General features: G+C 38.4%; 1 long non-coding RNA gene across 3 annotated transcripts in view; it reads left to right on the top strand.

Moving 5' to 3' along the window:
- The window catches only part of LOC128791853 (uncharacterized), a 56,148-nt gene that overhangs the window by 6,554 nt on the left and 30,425 nt on the right, over positions 1-19,169 (top strand). Inside the window, exons 1-2 of one of the 3 annotated variants that reach the window (XR_008432187.1) lie at positions 14,563-14,651; positions 15,420-15,850. The exons of the other annotated variants lie outside the window; for them this stretch is intronic. This is a non-coding gene — a long non-coding RNA (uncharacterized LOC128791853). Of the gene's footprint in view, positions 1-14,562; positions 14,652-15,419; positions 15,851-19,169 lie in introns of those variants that run through there. 3 annotated transcript variants of the gene reach the window in all.

The following is a 19,169-nucleotide window of genomic DNA, read 5'->3' as shown; positions in this document are numbered from 1 at the left end:
AGATCATTAGGATTGTAGTGAGAGTTTTATCCTGCTGCAAAGGGAAGAATCCAAAATGACATAGATTCATGCTGCATTATTGGGCCTGAAAAATCTGTTTTCTTGGCATGTTATTTGTTTTAGAATCTCTTCAGTCTACTGAAAACATGATCATCTTTCTCTTCGTGTCCTCTATAGCTAGATTCCTAGCTATTAAATATCAAACTGTGAATCTTTTATCCATAGGGAAAATCTCTGTGCTGTGCCTTGCTTTCTGGTAGGTGTCAATTGTTAGTAGCATTTTGCCCCACACTGCAGATGACATTGCCATGTCAGTATTGAGAGTTAGGAATGAGAGTTAGGTTCATAAAGAAGTCTTGGCTTAAAGAAGCTTGGCTATAAAGTATTAGTTCTGTTAAAGTGTTTCAAAATAATTCCTATTTAAGGCATTATATGCAATACAATATAATGTATTCAGTGTACTTACAAAAGGCAACAGTTGATTAATTAAAATTTTAATGTTTTTTGAAATTGGGATCTGTCTGGGTTCTGCTGTCTTGAAGCTGCTGGAGGATGAGAAGCAAAAATTATGGGCTATTAAGTTTGCTACAAATGCGCTGAAATGCCAGGGGTGAAATTAAATTCCTGTTTTGGTTTTGGGCTTTTTGTATAGAAAAATGTCCCTGATGCCAGGCAACCATGTTTTCCATGTGAGTTCTCCACTGTTGCATACTGTGTCAGCACTGCCAACTCAATGGTAAAGTGTGTGCAAACTGGTGCTGAAAGAGGGGCAATAGCCTCAGCAATGTTCCACTGTGCAAAGTATGCTGTCCTTATGAAACGTTGCCTCCTGAGACAAACTTTCTGCCTTCATCATAGTTCCCCTTGCAAAGCACTTAGCCAAGCCTAGACTCACATTTTTCACTCATACTGTATTTGATTTACATCAGCTGAAGGAAATGGTAATGTGCAACAGTGACTCTGGAATTTAAACAGAAACCCACAAGGGATCTCCATGCTGAAGGCCAACTTCCAAATATGGGAGAAGAGAAGCAGCAGTAGTAGCCTGGGAAGACATCCTTAGCACAGCAAGGGACAAAATGGTTGGAAGTATGTGAGCTTTTTGGAATTTGTTCAGAAAGGTAACTGCTGTCATGTTTTAGTCAGAGTGATGGAATGAAATACAAATACTGTGATTGCAGAAAGAAGCACGGTTTATGTTAACTGTCTAGGGCCTGAACAACAGAAGTGCAGCTATTTTTTTTCAATTCTATTTTTAAGTATGTAATAGTGCACTTGCTCCAGATCCAAATGTGTATCTAAACTCTGCTAATATCAATCTGTTAGGATCACAGTTTAATCAGGAAAACCCATAAGAAAAACATTTGTGAGGAAATTAGTGGGGCTCAGTGCCAGGTCTGGTTGAAATTCTGCCAGAACATTTTCTCTCCAAAAAATTAATTCACCAATATTTAGACCCCACATTCTGCAAATTCTGATTCAAAGGCTTGAGAAGAACTTTTAATATATATACTACATATACATAGCACAAAAAATGTAAAGGCACAACAGATTCTATTTGCTGGTAGAGGCACTTGTATTCAGCTGTTGCAGATTTTTGAGGTTTCTGATTTCTATGAGCAGCACTAGCTGCATGTCAGCCAGGCACATAGAGAAGCAATAACCTACAGGCCAAAAGAGTACAGAGACAAAGCAGCAAGGGCAACTGACAGAGTAGGGGAGTGCAATGTGGTTCATATTTCTACTGGGCCACTGTTTACAGAATTCTCTCTAAGTGGTACCCTTGTTCACTGCATTATAGACGAGGCTTAGAACCTTTTGTTAGCATGAGGATAGATCTGGCATTTAGAAACAAAGAAGGGGAATTAAGGTCTTACAAATTGAAATGCCATTAAAAAAGCCTACCTCTTAGGGATGTGGGCTTCTTATGAAAGAAAATAATTTGTAGGCCATTTTTCCTACTGATTGTGAAAGAACTATGAGTTTTCTAGAATAGCTCAGGTAAGAATGGCTGTGAAAGAGACAGGCTGCTTGCTGTCCTGGAACACTGTCAAGGTGAAGGTGGAGCAATAGATTCTATTTTTCTTTTTAAACTCCTTAAAGGAAATGTCCTGTGTTCTGTCAGAAAATGAGAATGGATTGCAATGTGTTTCAAACTTCTTGAACTGACTCGCTGTCTAAACAATGAGTGAATTTGAGTTTCTTTAAGGTGGTCCATATAAGAGTGGTGGTTCTTATATGGTGGTCCATATAAGAGTGTATTATTTATATGTCATTAGGTTAAAGCATCAACACTTCTCAGGTTGATGAACAGTACAATTTGTAGTGGAAAGGGCTCCTAAATTTCAAGTCACAAGTCTCTCAAATTAGGTTCATATGTTAAAGTTGAGTCATAGAGAATCTGCTGCTGTGCCATCAGTGAAAGATTTAGCAGGAGTGCTACTAAATTATACCCATTCAGAGATGTTCAAAATAGGAATGCAGCAACATGGATAAAGTTGTTTTCTGCCCAACTGAAGAGATTTTGGACATTATTCTGTAAGAATAATGTGTGGCTGCTGTTTGGCACATGCATTTTATGCATCAAAGGTCTTAAACCCTAATGCCTGATTTGTTTCTGGTTTTCAGCCTCCATTCCTGTACATGATCATTGAGTTCAAAAATTATTTTGTGATGTTAAAGATTTCTCCTCTCAGTACATGCTAAAAACTGTTCAGACTTTAGTTGAAGAATTAAAGAAAGAAGTGCTACATGTAGCTATAAATTACAAAATAAGGGGTTCTGAATGCTAATGCTTATAACTTCAGTAGAGATATATTTTCACTGTATCATCATCAAAAAAGTTATTGATTCCAAAAGCTTTTATGAAAAAAAATTCAAAAGCCATTTGTACAAATTCACAAATAGACCCATCAGGGTCTATTATATACATAGACACACTATTTTTAGTTCAAATCCACAGCTTTAGATTTTTCAGCTGAACATATGTATTTGGGAATTGATATTTTATTCTTTCCCCCTCTTTTGTACTCTTTCATAGACATTTACTGTTGACCACCATCAGAGTCAGGATACTGTGCTAGATGACACACATGGCCTGACTGGGCATCTTCATGTTGTTCGAGGGAAATGGTTCTACTCTAGCACCACTATTCGTGAAAGAAGGACCAAAATTTGTGTCAGGGTGATAAGAAACTTCAGGGTGATGATGTGTGCCATGAAAGTAACTTGTTATCTGCTGTTCCCATTACATCCTCTTTTCTGTAACTGAGCTTTTCCTCTCCCTAGAATTGACTCGTCTCTGTTGCAAATGATATATATTGTATAAACACAGTACTATTCCCATTTGATAATTAGTGATAATGTGAAGAAAAACAACACGTGCTGTGTCATCATATCCTGGCACTATGGACAACCATGGGCACAGCGATCTGAGAAGCACAGCTGTAGATCAGGTCATGGAGTGGGCTTGCATCTAGTCATGTGGCAGGGACTACTTGCTGAGCAAACTTTTAAATGCCATGCATGATTTTATCATGCAAAACATGAGCTGTAAGAAAAGAATTGTACATATATTAAATATATGCACATTATATATTAAATATATGTACATAAATACATATATTAAATATATGTACTCCCATGCACCTGATTGACATGCTTATCACAAAATGGGTAAGGTTGGGAAGGGATCACAGGTGAGGTCATCTGGTTCAACCTCTCTGCTCAAGCAGGACACATTGCACAGGATTGCTTCCAAATAGTTCTTGAATATTTCCAGTGAGGGAGACTCCACAGCCTCTCTGCACAATCTGTTCCAGTGCTTGGTCACCTGCACATTAAAGGTCTTCCTCATGTTCAGGTGGAACTTCCTGTGTATCAATTTCTGCCTGTTGCTTCTTGTGCTGTTGCCCAGCACCACCAAGCAGAGCCTGGATCCATCCTTTCAACACCCTCCCTTAAGACACAGACATGGATGAGATCCCCTCTTAGTGGTCTCTTCTCGAGGCTGATCAGGCCCAGCTCCCTCAGCCTTTCCTCATAAGAGAGATGATCCAGTCCCTTAATCATCTTTGTCATCTTCTGCTGGACCTACACCAGGAGCTCCATGTCTCTCATTTGCTGGGGAGCCCAGAAGAGGACACAATGCTTCAGATGCTCCTCATTAGGACTGAGTAGAGGGACAGGATCACCTCCCTCAGCCTGCTGGCGATGCTCTTCCCAAGGCACCCCATGATACCCTTGGCTTTCTTGTCCACAAGGGCACACTGCTGGGTCATGAACAGCTTTTTGTCCACCCCATAACCCCTGAGATCCTTCCCTGCAGAGTTACTTTCCAGCAGATCAGCCCCACAGGTGACAGTATTTATGGCACTCTCTGTGAAATATTTTCCTTGCATCTCCTTTTGGGATTAAGGTTGTGGCATCTCTCTCCTAAAAAAGAAGCCTGGAAACAACTTCCCATGGCTTCATGGAAGCCTAGTTTCAATCACAATGTGTCTAACTAATACAGGCTAAAAATGCTGTGTGTCTTTAATTAGGTTTGCGTTTCTCTTGGAGACAGGGAGCAAAGGCAGAGAGAATATAATGCAATAGAAACCCTGGGAAAATTAGATCTGAAAATGAGGTTAAAACAGATTCTGAACACAGGACTGAGACAGAAAACTTATTTTGGGAACATTATTTAGGCATTCTACTGACAGAACTGCTTTGAGTAGCTGAGAGATTTCATGAAAGGAGATTTTGTTTGTCCATGAAATGACAGTGAACATAGGAAACATACTTTCTATATTTTAATTTCAAATTAATGATGAGAGGAAAAACATGAATCAAAACTGAGGCACAACATTTTAAGAAACTACACACACGCACACACATCTGAGTACATACAGTTCATGTGTCCACAACAGAAACCCCTTGGGATGTCAACTTCCTTCTGCTGCTGTAGGAAACCAGCACTTCTATAACTTTCAGGAAGAGTTTAAAATTATATCACTAAGTGTATTTCCAAATGTGAGTTTGAGCAGGGAAGGCCATTTGCTGCAGTAGCTGTTGTCAGGAAAGCTCTGTACAGGCAGTGAGTTTCTGAGGACTAATTGGGGTCCTCGATGGTTATGAAGTGTATCACCGTGGCACAGCTGCTTTCCAAATCTTGCAGCTGAGACAATCCTGGAGGGAGCACAGTAACCTTCATCACTGGACACCAAAGTCTGGTTCTCCTGTTAACTCTCTCATTGCAAAATACTGGAGTGTTAGTTAAATAGTTGAAGTCCAAAGAGAATCATGGTTTGTGGATTTGTGAGGCTCAAACCCTAAGAGCAAGTGCCCTTCAAGTGGCTATAGAAAGGGCACCAATACTCTGGGGAACCCTTTGATTGCATGTCAAAAGTACAATGACAAGATAAGATATAAATATCAATTGCCACATGTTATGATAGGAAATAAACCTGCCAATGAAAGAGCAGATGTCATTGCATGAGGTCTGTCTTACATGTAATAGGAAAGAGATTATTATGTCCATGACATTGATTAGGGTTACACAACAGATAACAAGGTCATTGAATTTGTGCATTTGGGGTTAGGTTGTAAGAACATTTAAGTCCTGTTCCACTCTAACAAACAAGTGTCATTAGTCGTCTTAAAAAACAATTTAACAAGTGAGTACAAAAAGAACATGAATATATTTTTAAATAAACAATAATGTCACAGATATTGCAAAAAATCCGAAGCAGATATATTGATTTTATAGTTGAGAGAAACATCCTTTTTTCACAAAGCCTCTAGTGGTTACAAGTGGGTGCACACAGAGATGTTGTGTGAGTGGGGGACCATGGCCTTTGCACTGAAATCCAGCAGATCATACGGAACCATGCAGCAGGCTACACCACAGAGGAGAAAGTGTAAACACTGCATCCTGGCTGCTGCCATTCTACTCTCTCAGCCCACAAAATAGGAAGGAGTAGAGTTGCAACTCAGACCTGTGTCTTTAAGAGAACATTAAGAAAACATTAAGAAAAGAGCAAATAAATCTAAAAAAAAAAAAAAAAAAAAAAAAAGAAAAAAATGTATGCCCCCAAACCCAACTAACCCCCCCCCCTTCAAACCCAATACAGAAACAAAAAAAAGCAAAGTCCCCCTGACGCACAAACAGCCCAATAGGCTGAATTTGCATAGCTTAGATTCTGCTCAGGGTCTCTCCAGTCCAGGGCTGGAACTGCAGGAAGTGCATAAAGGCAAGACCTTGGGAGGTTCAGGAGTAGAACAAGAGGGATTATGGACATGCAGAGAGCAGAGAGAGAAATCCTTAGTAAATGCAGGACTGGAAGAACAACAGCTGCTAGAGGCCAAGGGTTGAGGTGCCTTGTCGCAGAAGAGCTATGTAAAGAATCTTGCCCAGCACCTGTCCGTAGTGTCCAAGGCTCAGTCATCTTGTGGTAACATCTAAAGCTGCTAATATATACTGGGAAAAAAAAATAAAAAAAGGGGAAAAAAAGGACAACAATTATAATGGTGACATTCATTTGGAAAGAATCATTTAGAAAAGATTCAACTCTGGCACAAGCTGAGACCAAAAAAGAGACCTAAGGAGAGGAGTAGCCATTATGATAAAATAATTTGGGTTTTTTACTGATAACAAAACAACTTAAAAGTACATGCAAATATAAATGGAGTTTATATTCAAAGTGGTGATAATTGCCTCCAATGAGCTTTGAGCTTCCTATAAACTGTTAAATACTCATGGCTTACTTTGGCTTACTTTGAGTACATTTGACTATATAGATATTGTAGGAATTAACCATGCAGCTGATAAAAACTATAGAAGGGAGAAGTGTGCTTCTTTGCTCCCTATCTAGGGTGTGGCTCTTCCACCTCACCCAAAATCAAAGGAGTTTTGTTTCTTTCTACTTTACCGTTTCTTTCTACTTTCTCTTTCTCCTCTCTGTATACTGAATTTCAACCAGGTCAATACATGGGAAATAAGGTGCCACTGCCCCCTTGGTCTGCAAAATCAAACAGATGGCAGCTGACCCCTTAGAAATGTATTCTCTCACAGGTACCATGGCCAGAAGATGGCTTCTATGGTGAGAAGAGGTAATTTGGCACTACTGCTCGTGCTACTGCAAAAGTATGGCATATGGAATATGTACATGTATGGAATGCTCCAGAGCTTCATGAGAATCTCCAGGCTGTTTCTCTTTTCTCTTTTGTGTTTCCCAGTTAGCATCCTACAGCCACACTGTGTTCAGACTTCTTAGTATTCCAAAAGCAGAGAAAGTTATCTTCATTTGAGATAAGAAATATAAAGTACTTCCTCTGTACATTTTCCTAGGAGCACAAATACTTACACAGGCATTCCACAGGAAGGTAGCAGTTGTCAAAGCTTGACCACTAACCCCTCCAAGTTCAATCAGACTGTGGCCAGTCCTGACACTTTCAGAGGAAGGTTTAAGAAACCCCACTTAGGAGTTCCCACCTATGGTAGGAGACTGGGTGTTCTTTTCACCCCAATAATGTGGCAGTGAATTCTTCCTGTTACTTTTGTTGTAACCTGAAGATAAAGCAAACTCCTTTTGGACATGAAATAGTGCTGGTTCAGAATTCAGATACATTCATTCCCCTACACATGAAAATCCCATTAGGGTGGGATTTCACAGGCTGCATGATTCACATACTGGCAAAATGACATTCATAAGTATTTGGATTTATAAAACTGACCAGCTCACAAAATTCCCATTGTAATCTGCGAGAAATACAGATACAACATAATGATTTGAGATTATGAACAGTAAATACTCCTATCTTTTTGCTGCCAAAATTTACAGTTATTAAGAAACTGGAAGTATTGTTTAGCACTAATAATATCAGTTTATCTGCTGGTAGATTGGTCTCCATGGTTGTGGATTATCTGTTTTCTCTGCAAGTAATGGTATTGCTTATATCTATCGGTATGCTTTGCAAGTTCATTCATCACTGTATTTTTTAAAGGATGGTTTAGATATTAGCTAATGTGTAGTACTCTCTTCTGAGGTTGGCATGGGATAAGTCTTACTTTAGAAAAGAAGGAACTGAGACTTTTTAAAAATAAACAATTCTTCCTTCTTTAGTAGTGCCTGAAATTGCTAAGTCATATTTTTAGAATTAGTCTGTACTACCTCTTTTTGAAATATTTGAGAGCACTGTCTCTATGTGCTTTTATTTTAGGTAATTTGACATGAAGAGAGTAATTGCACATCAGACTCAGAGGTGTCAAGAAGTGGTCTCAGAATTAGTGTCATAGTCCAATCATATTATGGATTTTAGCCAATGGTCTTGGATACATCTGTAAATAAAGACCTGAGTTGCAACACCCAAGGTGTTCAACACTGTTAGTTCTATTCTGCCAGTTCTGGGTATTCTAAGCTAATTACTTTGACCTCTCTGGCTCCAGTAATATACATGGCTGAGAATCCCTTCTCTTAAATTCTTAACTATAGGTGTTAGATTTCAGATAGAAATGATGTGATACTACTTATGTCTTGGTAGTGTCTTTTTCTCTGAGCTCCCATTCTTGAAATGTTTGGCATAGTTAAAGCTTTCTTACATGGAGGTGGTTTATTTACTTTGTGTAAATTATACTGTAGTAAGTCTTCTGCATATCTCTCAAATTTTTATATGAACATTTGAACATGTGAAAGAGTATTTAATATAAGCTTCTAGCTTTATATATATTCAAACAAGAAAAAAAAATCGGACCTTATACCTCAGTCTTCCGTAATTTCTGCATAAGCCATTATTTGACCCAGATTTCCTAAGTACTTAGCCCAACTTTGCAAAACTTTATCCAAGTCCTAATCACCCAAGGAAATATCTTTACTGAAATCCTCATCACTGAATTAACTAATAGAATGAACACATATTGTAATAGAACACGGAATTTACCCCTGAACTTCAAAGAACTTCTGTGACCAGGAAAAAAAATCTAGAGACTATTTCCCTGTTTTAGCATTACCAGGACTAATGCAACAGAATAATATTTTTAGGTATGTGCACATTATTCCCAAACACATTCAGTCTAGACTTAAACACTCTTGACAGTGCAGAGGTGCTCCTGGATATTGCAAAGGGAGCTGTGAAGCAGAGCAGGAGCTGCCCTTGGACTGTGTACATAAACACTTTGAACATTACTTAGTCTGGTTAAAACTAAATCCAATGTCTTGAACTGAATAAATTTCTTCTGTAGAAGTTGCAAGTAGTAGCTCAGTAATAGATAAGGTCAGCAGTGTCTGAACACAATAAAAAGTACTATGGTAAACACAGTGCACAGTCTGTGCTGGCTAGAAAACTGCACAGAGCTTGGTGTGCCTGAGGTTCCTTTGTGAAGAGCCATAACGGAATAAGTAATGTATAGGATGGAAGTTGGGGAATATCCATTCAGTCATGAGTGTTGCTGGTGAGTTTTAACATCTTCCAGAATATCTCCAAGAATCTGCAAAGCTCTCAGACACTCTGGGAGACAACAAGCAGCTCACATAGGGCTCTTGGACAGAATTTTTATTGTCTGTTACATTCCAACATGCTTTTTGGTAATAACTGTCTATTACTGTTACAAAACTGCTATTAGCATTCTTCTGAGAGGTGAACGTATCCCCTTAGTTATGTTTAAATCCCTGATAGGAACAGCAGTTGAGGGCAGTGCAGCTCATTTGCTAAGTTGTCCCAACATGCAGAGTAGAGCTGTGAACTTTTCCTAGCAGATAATTTATACCATCTCCCCTAGTAATTCTAGGAATAATCTGCCCACTTCATGTGGGACAATATTAATTTTCTATTTGGTGAAGAACTGGATATACCAAGTAGCACACAGAAGGTCAGCAGAAACACAGGTATTCTTGCAGTGGAAATTCTATAGCGTTACTATGAAAACAGTCAATAAGGTGGTGTAAACATATATTTTATTTATGTATTGTCATCTGTAAAGACACAAAGGCCTTGCCTTTGTTTGGAATTTGGCCTGCAGACACCGAGGTAGAGGAAACAGTACAACTTCCAGTTCTGTAAGAGAGAAAGCAAACAGGTGCTTTTCTTGATCCTGGAGTCATGTCTGCTCACACTATTTTTTGTCCTTGTTTCTTGTGAGTTTACCTTGTGCAGGGACACCAGAAACTGTAACTGTGGCTTACAGACCAAACAATGCCCTAGATTTCAAATTATCTGCAGTGTTGCAAAAATGTGAGCTGTGTCAAAGTCAAGTTTTTGAAGAGCAACACCCCAGGGTGTGAAATTAATTGTGAATTCTCAAGAGTTCTCAGTTCAAAGTATTTATATGAAGTAAAGATTTTAAAAAGAAGTAAAAATAATTCATGTGGATAAAAGCTATTTCAAAATCCCTTTTAAAAACAGATCACCCTTAATCTCTTCAGAAGTACAGTTCATAACTCTTTCTGGAGACTCAGTGACAGGCTCCCTTCACACCCTGTGTATCATCGCTCCCATTTAGTCCATTGACTAATCTACTTGTTAATAGCTCACAGTCTGAAACAAATTCATCACCCACATCTGTATTGCTTAGGCTGTAGCTTTGTCTTGGACCTGACAAAGGTGGTGCAAAAGAAGCATTAAAACTGAATACTAATGCAGAGAACTCTTCACACCCACAAACTCCCGTGGTCAGCTAGATAAGCTTAAAAGAAATTCCCCTGTGACTGCATTGTCTTCAGACACTCAGTAGTGGTTTTTGTTTAATGCCTGGAGTGTTGTTGTCAGGCTTTTGTTTTGAGAGGCACAATTTTGTCTCCTTATTATCTGATGAAAAAATCTGCTTTCATTTCATCAGTTTAGGTAATTTTCTAATCTCAGCTAATTTAACATTAAGTTTTTCTGACTACAATTACAGTTTTTGTCTTAGCATTTGTATTGCTACTAACTGAACACTAGTTTTTGAGTTTTCTAATTATTTAATGTCATAAAAACTCTTAAATTAATATGCCTAATTCCTGTATCTCATTTGGGGAGAAAAGCTCAGGAATGGGGCACTCTAATTCTAAAACCTCAGATAGTAGTTCAAGTCATAATCCTTAATTAAAACACTACTCTTAATTACAATACTACATTACTTTTCAGGATCCAACTTACTTTCTGTTGTCCCCATTAAATGTGGTAGTTCATTACTGTATTTACTTTGCATTGGGTTTATCTTTATTAGTGGCCAGCAGCAGCATAGAAAGGGATTCAGAATTTTCTTCTATTTAATGTCAAATATTTTTGTACTGTGGATAATGTCTATAAATCTATTGCAAAGAAAGTTACTGGTACTCTGGTACCTTCTGAGACTTAATAATCTCCCAGATGATGACTCCTAAAACATACCTTATTACAGCTTGGGAAATGAGCTTTTCAGTGCAGAATGCTGCAGTTCATAAACATGAACTCTACTTCTGCAGAAGTTCCTGGTTTTCCTTGGGGCCGTCAAGGTCCTACAGTGCTTTGGCAACAAGTACTGTCAGGGAAGCTGTATTACCTTCTCCAGCTTAAAGCTGTGTGGTGGCTAAATAGCTAAACCTGTATAGAATATATCAATCATCTTTATGATGGCTTTTGGAAATATTACTTTGGAGTGTCAGGCCATTTGATGGTTGAAGAGAGTTCATACTTTTTAAAGGACTGTTTTATAGTGCAGTTTAAGTCTCAGAAGGAATTATGAAGTGGCTTTCAAATGCTCTTTGCACATTGGTATCTACCTCACATCTTATCTGCTTATAAATAAAATGCTATTTTTGACAGCTGCTCCTACATATTTTGATTGGAGAGTGAAAGCCAAGAAAAGTTTTCTTCCTGTTCATTAATTCCTTGCAGTTAGGAACTCAGATTTGGAAAGAGGCAATGTGAGAACCTTTGTAAAGACTGTCTGTTTGCAACCTTGATGTTCAATCAGGAGCCAGAATAAAGAGCACATTCTCAGAGTGGCATATGATGTACAGGTACAATAGGAATAAAAGCAGGAGATTCCAACTTTTCTCACTAGTCTACGTAAGTCTGGTTAGGAATAGTCCTTAAAAAACAAACCAAACCAACCAACCAAACCCCCACACCTCCTCCAAAACATACACACATGCACACAATCCAAGCAGATGTGTTTGGGTTTTAGCTGGCACTTTCAGAAGTAATGAAACTCTTAGTATAGAAAGAACCAGGTGTCTTTTGCTTGGGACAGTGGCTGTAGTGGATTCAAATACAAACTTAACCCAGGCTTTGGCTTGAAGCTATCTGAAATAGAGCATCAACAATTAGGAGACTGTTGGATTTTAAATTTTGTGGGACACTGATTACCACAATCTTTTGAACAATGATTGATTCTAGCAACATGTGTAGGCAACTCAGCAAATATTTCATCCAGATTTCTTGCAAGGATAGTGCTTGCTTATTGCAAGCTTTCTCCTTGTCAACACCAGCTGTGATAACAGCTTAATACAGTTGTCAGAAATGTTCTGTATTTCTGAAATCTGTACATCCACACTTGCTGTCATACACAAAATAGGAGAAGGATTAAAAAATAATAAGGTTGAAGATTGCTAAAAAAACAAATCAAATCCAATTTTACAGCAACTAAACCCACAAGTTTTTTACCATCTGATGTTTTTTGTTTTAGTGGAAAAAAAGATTTGGGATCCTGTAGCATCAAATCGCTGCTTTTCATTCCACTAAGTGATCTGTGAAAATACTTTCTGTGGTCTAAAATAAGACATGCAGACCGGAAGTATAAAGATACTGTTTTTCTGTGGGAAACCAAATGCAGATTCAGAGTTCCTTGAGTCAGGCTTTTTGCATTGTTTATTTGAAAAGACCTTGGTTTCAGTTGTTCTGTCAGTGTAAGTCATACAAGAAGAAAATTCTTCAGTGTGACAGCTGCTTGGAGAAGAATTCCTTCTCCTTGCCCTGTTTCACTCGATTATTACTGGGTGTGTAACTGGCCAATGCACAAATGGTCTATCCTGTCCCTGAAAAAAGCCTTGAGGCAATAGCTGCTAGGGATTTTTAAATTTTGGGTTTTTCCAGTTTTCTTTTTCTTTTGACAGAAATATGATACTTGTATCTCTTTCAGACTAAAATCTATTAAAATAATTTCACCATGCTGACATGCTCTGCCCATGTGAAAAAGTACATATATCAGAACTGAGTTATTTTTGAAGTTTTAATTGCTGTATTTTTTCTCTGCAATGTTACAGACTAGTTCAGGGTCAGGAATGCCCATCAAATAGAAGAGACAGAATAGCCTGTAGTTCCTTTTGGAAAGCAATGCTGTCTTGCTGCCAGTACCTTTGCCAGACTGTTATAGTCTGGAGCTCAGGCGTCTCTCCTGTGGAAAGTGAATTGTTGCCTATCAGCTGCAGCTGCTGTGTCACTGTGGTTGCAGGTTATTTCTTACTTTGGGGGAGAAAATTGAAGGTGGGAAAATGGGGCATCTGTTAAAATTCCTAGAAAAGTATTTATTGGATGGTACAGAGATCAGGGCCCTTAGAGACCACTCAGGAACTGACTCTAACGCACAAGGCTCGGCACCACACAACCCCTCAGTAGGCCACGGGTCTGAGACGGTGCTGAGAGCTTGTAGCAGCTCTGTGTGAGTGAGGGATCTGCTCCACCCTTGCTGGGCATCAGGCTGAGGAAGTGCTGCGGAGGTCACACTGCCCAGAACTGTGGGGAACAGTGTGGATGTGAGGAGTAGGGTTAAACCTGTGTATTGGTGCACTCTCCACTTCCTCATGGTGCAGCTTCTGAATTGTTAATAGTCAAAACTGCCCTCCACCAGTTTTCTGTCTTCCTCACTGGATACAGCTAAACTATGCTGTCTCTAGTAATTTTCTTGATTCTTGCCGTTGTACACTGATAGGATATTTTCCTGAGCTGCCACATTCCTGAGGTAAATAAATCTTTCTTCCCACTCTCCAGCTCTACTGTATCTTCCTTGATAGGAAATCTTTTATGGCAAACCCAAACCATTTTCATAGCAGATCTCATAAATGGATGGTTATGTACTGCTGTGGGTCTTTTTCTGTATACATACATTTAACTTATTTTCAGTATTATCAGGGTAGGAGCAAGACCTCATAATGTGATCTTTATCTGCACTGCACCTTTTTTTTGATTCTTGCAGAACCAATACTAGTGTGCACAGTTATCCAAAATATTACAATTACTTTGTCTTATCTTTCAATGGTACTGACAATCTCTACATTAAATAGAATTACTATTGTTAGTATTTTTTCTGATGTATCAAGTGCCATGATTTTATGACCCCTGTAGCCAAATAATGTTTAAATTCAGATAAGTTTGACTCAAGGAATTCTAGAATCTCATGACGTAACACTGAAGAAATTTGAGAATTTTATATATATATATATATATATATATATATACACATATATATAAACCTCATGCAAATATAAAATGTGTTATTTCACTTTAAAATAGAGTCATCAGCAAATGTGACTGTCCTAGTGCTCACTGATATGATCTTGTGACCAGCAGGAGGGAGAAGGATGGCTTAAACAGAGACCTATACAGACATTTTCTTATCTTCTAGAAAGTAGAGCCTGCTGTTTCTACTCTGTGATGTCTTCCTTATAGTGGCATATTTCTTGAGATTACCCAGAGAGCACCAACACTTCTTACAGGTAAAATCAAAACCCAGAGTCCAGATTTTTATTGTCTCTTTTCTGCTCCACCTCTGATGTCTGTCTATTTTCAGACAAATCTGAGCCTCGATGGCTGAAACAGGTTTAGCATTTACACAGCTCAGAGCAATGAGTCACATCTTGGTTCTGTTCAGTAAAGCACATAGAGTTCATCATGAAATACAAAGTTATTTCCAGACAGGGCCCCTCTCTGAAAAATGTTAACAGGTGGAAGCCCTAGTAGATAACTTAATGTCTGCTCTTCAAGAGAGGGTTATTTTTACCAGCAGCCTGAGTTTGGTGAGTGCAAGTGTACCATGCAATGATATACAGAAAGCATTTATAGCTGGAATGCTCTGGAGTGCCATGTCCCTCCCCATTTTTAAAGCAGAAGAGGCAAACAATCTGATAATGTGTATGCATTTGTGCATTCATAACACCTACATGAGGACATGATTTGATTTCTAGGCACAGAATTAATTTGATCACTTTGAGAACTGGCTTATGAATAGAGAGTACCCAATATCAAGTCCATAGGTGCTTTGATGAAAATCAGTGTACAAAAGTATTTTTCATGAAAATGTAGCTTATCTTTTTGAGGTTACTGAACACAGTAAGTTTACAGCCATGTAAACATTTCTAGAATTTCATATGCTTATATATAAGAAGTCACCTAAAAAAAAGGTATTTTTCTCCCTCCATTCATTTTTTGCTTGAGGAAAGATTATTCATTTGTAGCTTCTCAGAATATTTTGGTTTTTTTCCCAGTATCTAGCTTTGTTTTTAGCACTTGATGAAACACATGCCCATGAAACTGAGGAACTTTATGAAGAAATTTGAGCTGGTTACTGAGTGCAAATACCTTGTTTGATGGTTGCTTAGCTGAGGAAGAAGAGACTTGATCACTTGTGGAATTCCCCCTGCCTCAGCCCACGTGGATGGGCAGTGACCTGCATTCTCCCCCTGGCTTGGCAGCTCTGGTCAAGACTCATCACAGTGACTTCAGTGCCTTTGACAACACTGTCTGCTGAAGTACATGAGGCTCACCAGTGTCCCCTGTGAATGTGGGATAGCAGTGTCTTATAAAAGCATAATGCATTCCCATTGTGCTTCTGAGAGAAAGCAGTCCAGCTTTGCTCAGGTCCAGCTCTGTGGGAAAGGACTGTAGAAAAGAAAGCCCATAGCAGCAATGTAAAATGGTAAGTCCCACTGTGGTATAAACAGAGTTTAGGTTTAGAAATTAAGAATTCAATGGTGAATCACATGAACTCTCCCTCACACTTACTGAATTCATCACAAGTTTTTAGAAAAATCTGCCTTAGTAATACTATAAAAATCTGCTTTTATTGGATTATGGATTGCATTGCATATCCACAATTGAAAAAAGGGAGGTTGTGGCCCCCCACATGCTTTAGCTAGGCCACTAATATGTCTTACTATAAGAGAACTGCTTTGTGTATTTTCATTTCTTTGTCTTTTTCTGAAACACCCAGTTTGCCAGAATGCCAAATAGAGGCATGTTTTTGATGAGTATCTTTTCTTTAGAAACTGGGCTGTGAGCCACAGACTTGCTTCCAGTGAACCACCAAACATTCTTTTAACTTGATTACCTCAGTTACTGTTGTATTTGGATGAACCCAGACAAGTTCATATGTCAAAGTGTCTGTCTTTCATTGCTAATCCTTTGAGCTATTCAGTCTTTTTAAATCCTTGTCTTTTTAGGCTTAAGAGGGTTACCTCTCTATCCAGACACTTGCAATATTCTGTTTTTAGGGCTTAAAAAAGTATTTCAAGGCTCTTCCTGCATTTAAAATGGTACTGATAACTGCAAAGAAATTTTTTAAAGCAAATATTTTTGCAACATCAGCCAGCATACAATAGTATTTTTTTTTTCAGGTATAGATGTGCTTAATAACTAAAGAATATTGGTTGCATATATTAAAATAATCTTTTCTAGGAAAAGACATGAAGCATGGATTCAGGTTATCTAATGTCTTGCTTAAAAATATCTCTGCCTATAAAATGTGGACTTGCAGAATGTCCTTTCAAAAAAGGATGAGTGATTTAATGGTTGTCAAGGTTACATAACTAGAGACTGGAATAGTGGACAATAGCAATGAAAAGGAATAAGGTGTCTGACTTCAGAATACTCAGTGCTTCATATAAACAGGCTTTGAGATGGTAGAAGAAAGTTTTGTGCCATGGGCTCTCAGATGTTCAGCAGACTTTGGCACTTCAGTCTTCCTTCCAGACCTGGGCAGTCAAAGTGGTCACTGTTTCTGTACTATCACACTGCAGAAAAGTGAGAGTTCCCTGAACCAAGCTACTTCAAGCTCTAAGTGTCTAAACTTCTCAAAAATTACTTCTCTGTTTATGATTAGCTTTTTCTTCTATTTTCAGTTCTTATTTTGTTTCAGCTTGAAACCAAGACTTTTTATGATTTCAATAGCCTAAAAAGTATAAATAAAGAAAGGGTAAGTACGGTTATTAAATCTGGGAAGTTCTACAGAGTTTCAGTGATACTAAAGATGTTCTGACAAGTATCCACATCTTTATCTTAAAGCTTGCTGAATCAAGATGGTGATGATTATCTCAGCTGAATTTTAAGATAGAAAGATAGGGACATGAAAGGGATTCTTTTCTTCCTTTGTTTTTCTTGGTTTTGGTTAAAATCAAGAGCATCACAGAACATAATATATGATTTCATTAAGTTCTCAACAGCAGAAGTTGCCATCTTTTACTGAACAGATTACAACTTTCAGCTACTCATGGAAATTGCTCTTAGAATACTCTTTTAAAGTCATGGAGAGCTAAAAGTAATCAATTATTCTGGAAATGGTATCTGAGAGAATCTGAAAATGCCTGAACTTGTCAGCATAAGGTACTCTGTGCTTGCTTCCTCATAGCTACCATGAACAGTGGGAGATGCAAGATACTTAATTTTTTTCTGAACTTCATACAGTGTTTTGAAGCACTCATATAGGTGCTGTACTCTGGTAAGGTGGCATGGTAGTAGCATCTACTTCTGTCTCTGCTTCTAAATTACTAGGTAAACACATTCCTATGCCTTACCAGATATTAAAAATTTATTAGGAAATATAAAAAATAGAGAGGTGGTTCAGCCTTCAACACAGTAGGTCTGCATTTTTCTGTGGTGGAAGACAAGGGTTCAAAGGAATTACCCTTAACCTTTTGGATTCCAGAAAGAACTTCACTGAACATGGACTTGCTTTAGTTTTAAATCCCTTGGCTGACAACTGCTCCTCCTCCTGCAGTACACAATGATGCATACAGGTCCAAAGGCTACAATATCCTTTAAATCCTGAAACAATCCTCTGTGCTTGCTGTTGTGTTGCTCTGTCATGGAGATGGATGCTAAAAACCTGGCACTTTCTTCTTTGTGAAACACAGTATTTTGAATTAAAGAAAATAGTTCAGTTTAAGGTTTGCTAACAGATGCAGACAAATTCCTGAGAAGCAGAGCCAGACCTCTCTAGTGTGATTTTTTTTCTTCCTGTGTCTTACTCCACAAACTTTGAGAAAATGCTTCCACTTATCGCAAAGCCTCCCTTGTCCAGAAAAAGAAGGATTGCCCTCATTTCCATGCACCCTGAGGGGCTCCCTGGAACACCCCTGTGTTGCCCTGTGTCGCTGGTGCCCTGGGGGCAGCCCGACTAAGCAGAACATCGGATTGATTCCACGCACTGCTGCCTGCCAGCACATTGTAGGAGTAACTTGCAAGGAATGTTCCCCTTGGCAGGCAGCCTCCTCCTGGCATCAGTGCCAAATGATATCAACCATAATTGTTACTATTTATGATTTTTCTTGTTGCTTTTATGAATCACTGCTAGGACAGCTAGGTTATTCCAAAGCTTTGAACAACTTGTACAGTGGAAAACCTGATAACAGGTAGAGGGTTATATAAATTATTTTGAATTGAGTCTACAATTTTTTGAGCTGAGAGTTAAAAGCATATTCTCCTTAAGCTGGGAGCTCCAAATAAAAGAAATGCTGAGTCTTAGGACTCCAGCATTGACACTGTCTTGCTATGTGCCCTGGAGAAGTTTCTTGAATGTCTCTCTTTGTTTTCTTTTACTTATACTTTTCTCTATATTCTGTTAGTTTGCACTTTTTTTTCCAGCTGATTTTAAAGTAATGTAAGCAAGCAGGTCTACATGTAAATAAATATTTCAGCACTGAAAATAGTATCACCTGTATGTAATGGGTCTGACTGTGTACTGAACTTCTTGGTATGTGGATGAAATATATAGATAAAAATGGTAATTCTGTTTTTGCCTGAAACTAACATACAATTAAAAATATAACAACTCTGTCCTATTTTGCTTTTTCCAAGTAAGCAAAATGCAAATATATATGAAATTCCTGAGGTGAATACTGCTGTAAGTGCCCAGGCAGCTCTGATTTAGGTTTGCAATTCCAGAAACCCTGGGCATGCTGTCACAGGCATTCTGGAAAACGTTCAGTGAAACAGCTATGCATGCACAGTAATTCTGGCCT

The sequence above is a fragment of the Vidua chalybeata genome, chromosome 8 (genome assembly GCF_026979565.1).
Source record: "Vidua chalybeata isolate OUT-0048 chromosome 8, bVidCha1 merged haplotype, whole genome shotgun sequence".
In the NCBI taxonomy this organism is placed as follows: domain Eukaryota; kingdom Metazoa; phylum Chordata; class Aves; order Passeriformes; family Viduidae; genus Vidua; species Vidua chalybeata.
The sequence above is the reverse complement of the archived record's forward strand: the minus strand, read 5'-3'. Positions and strand labels throughout refer to the sequence as shown.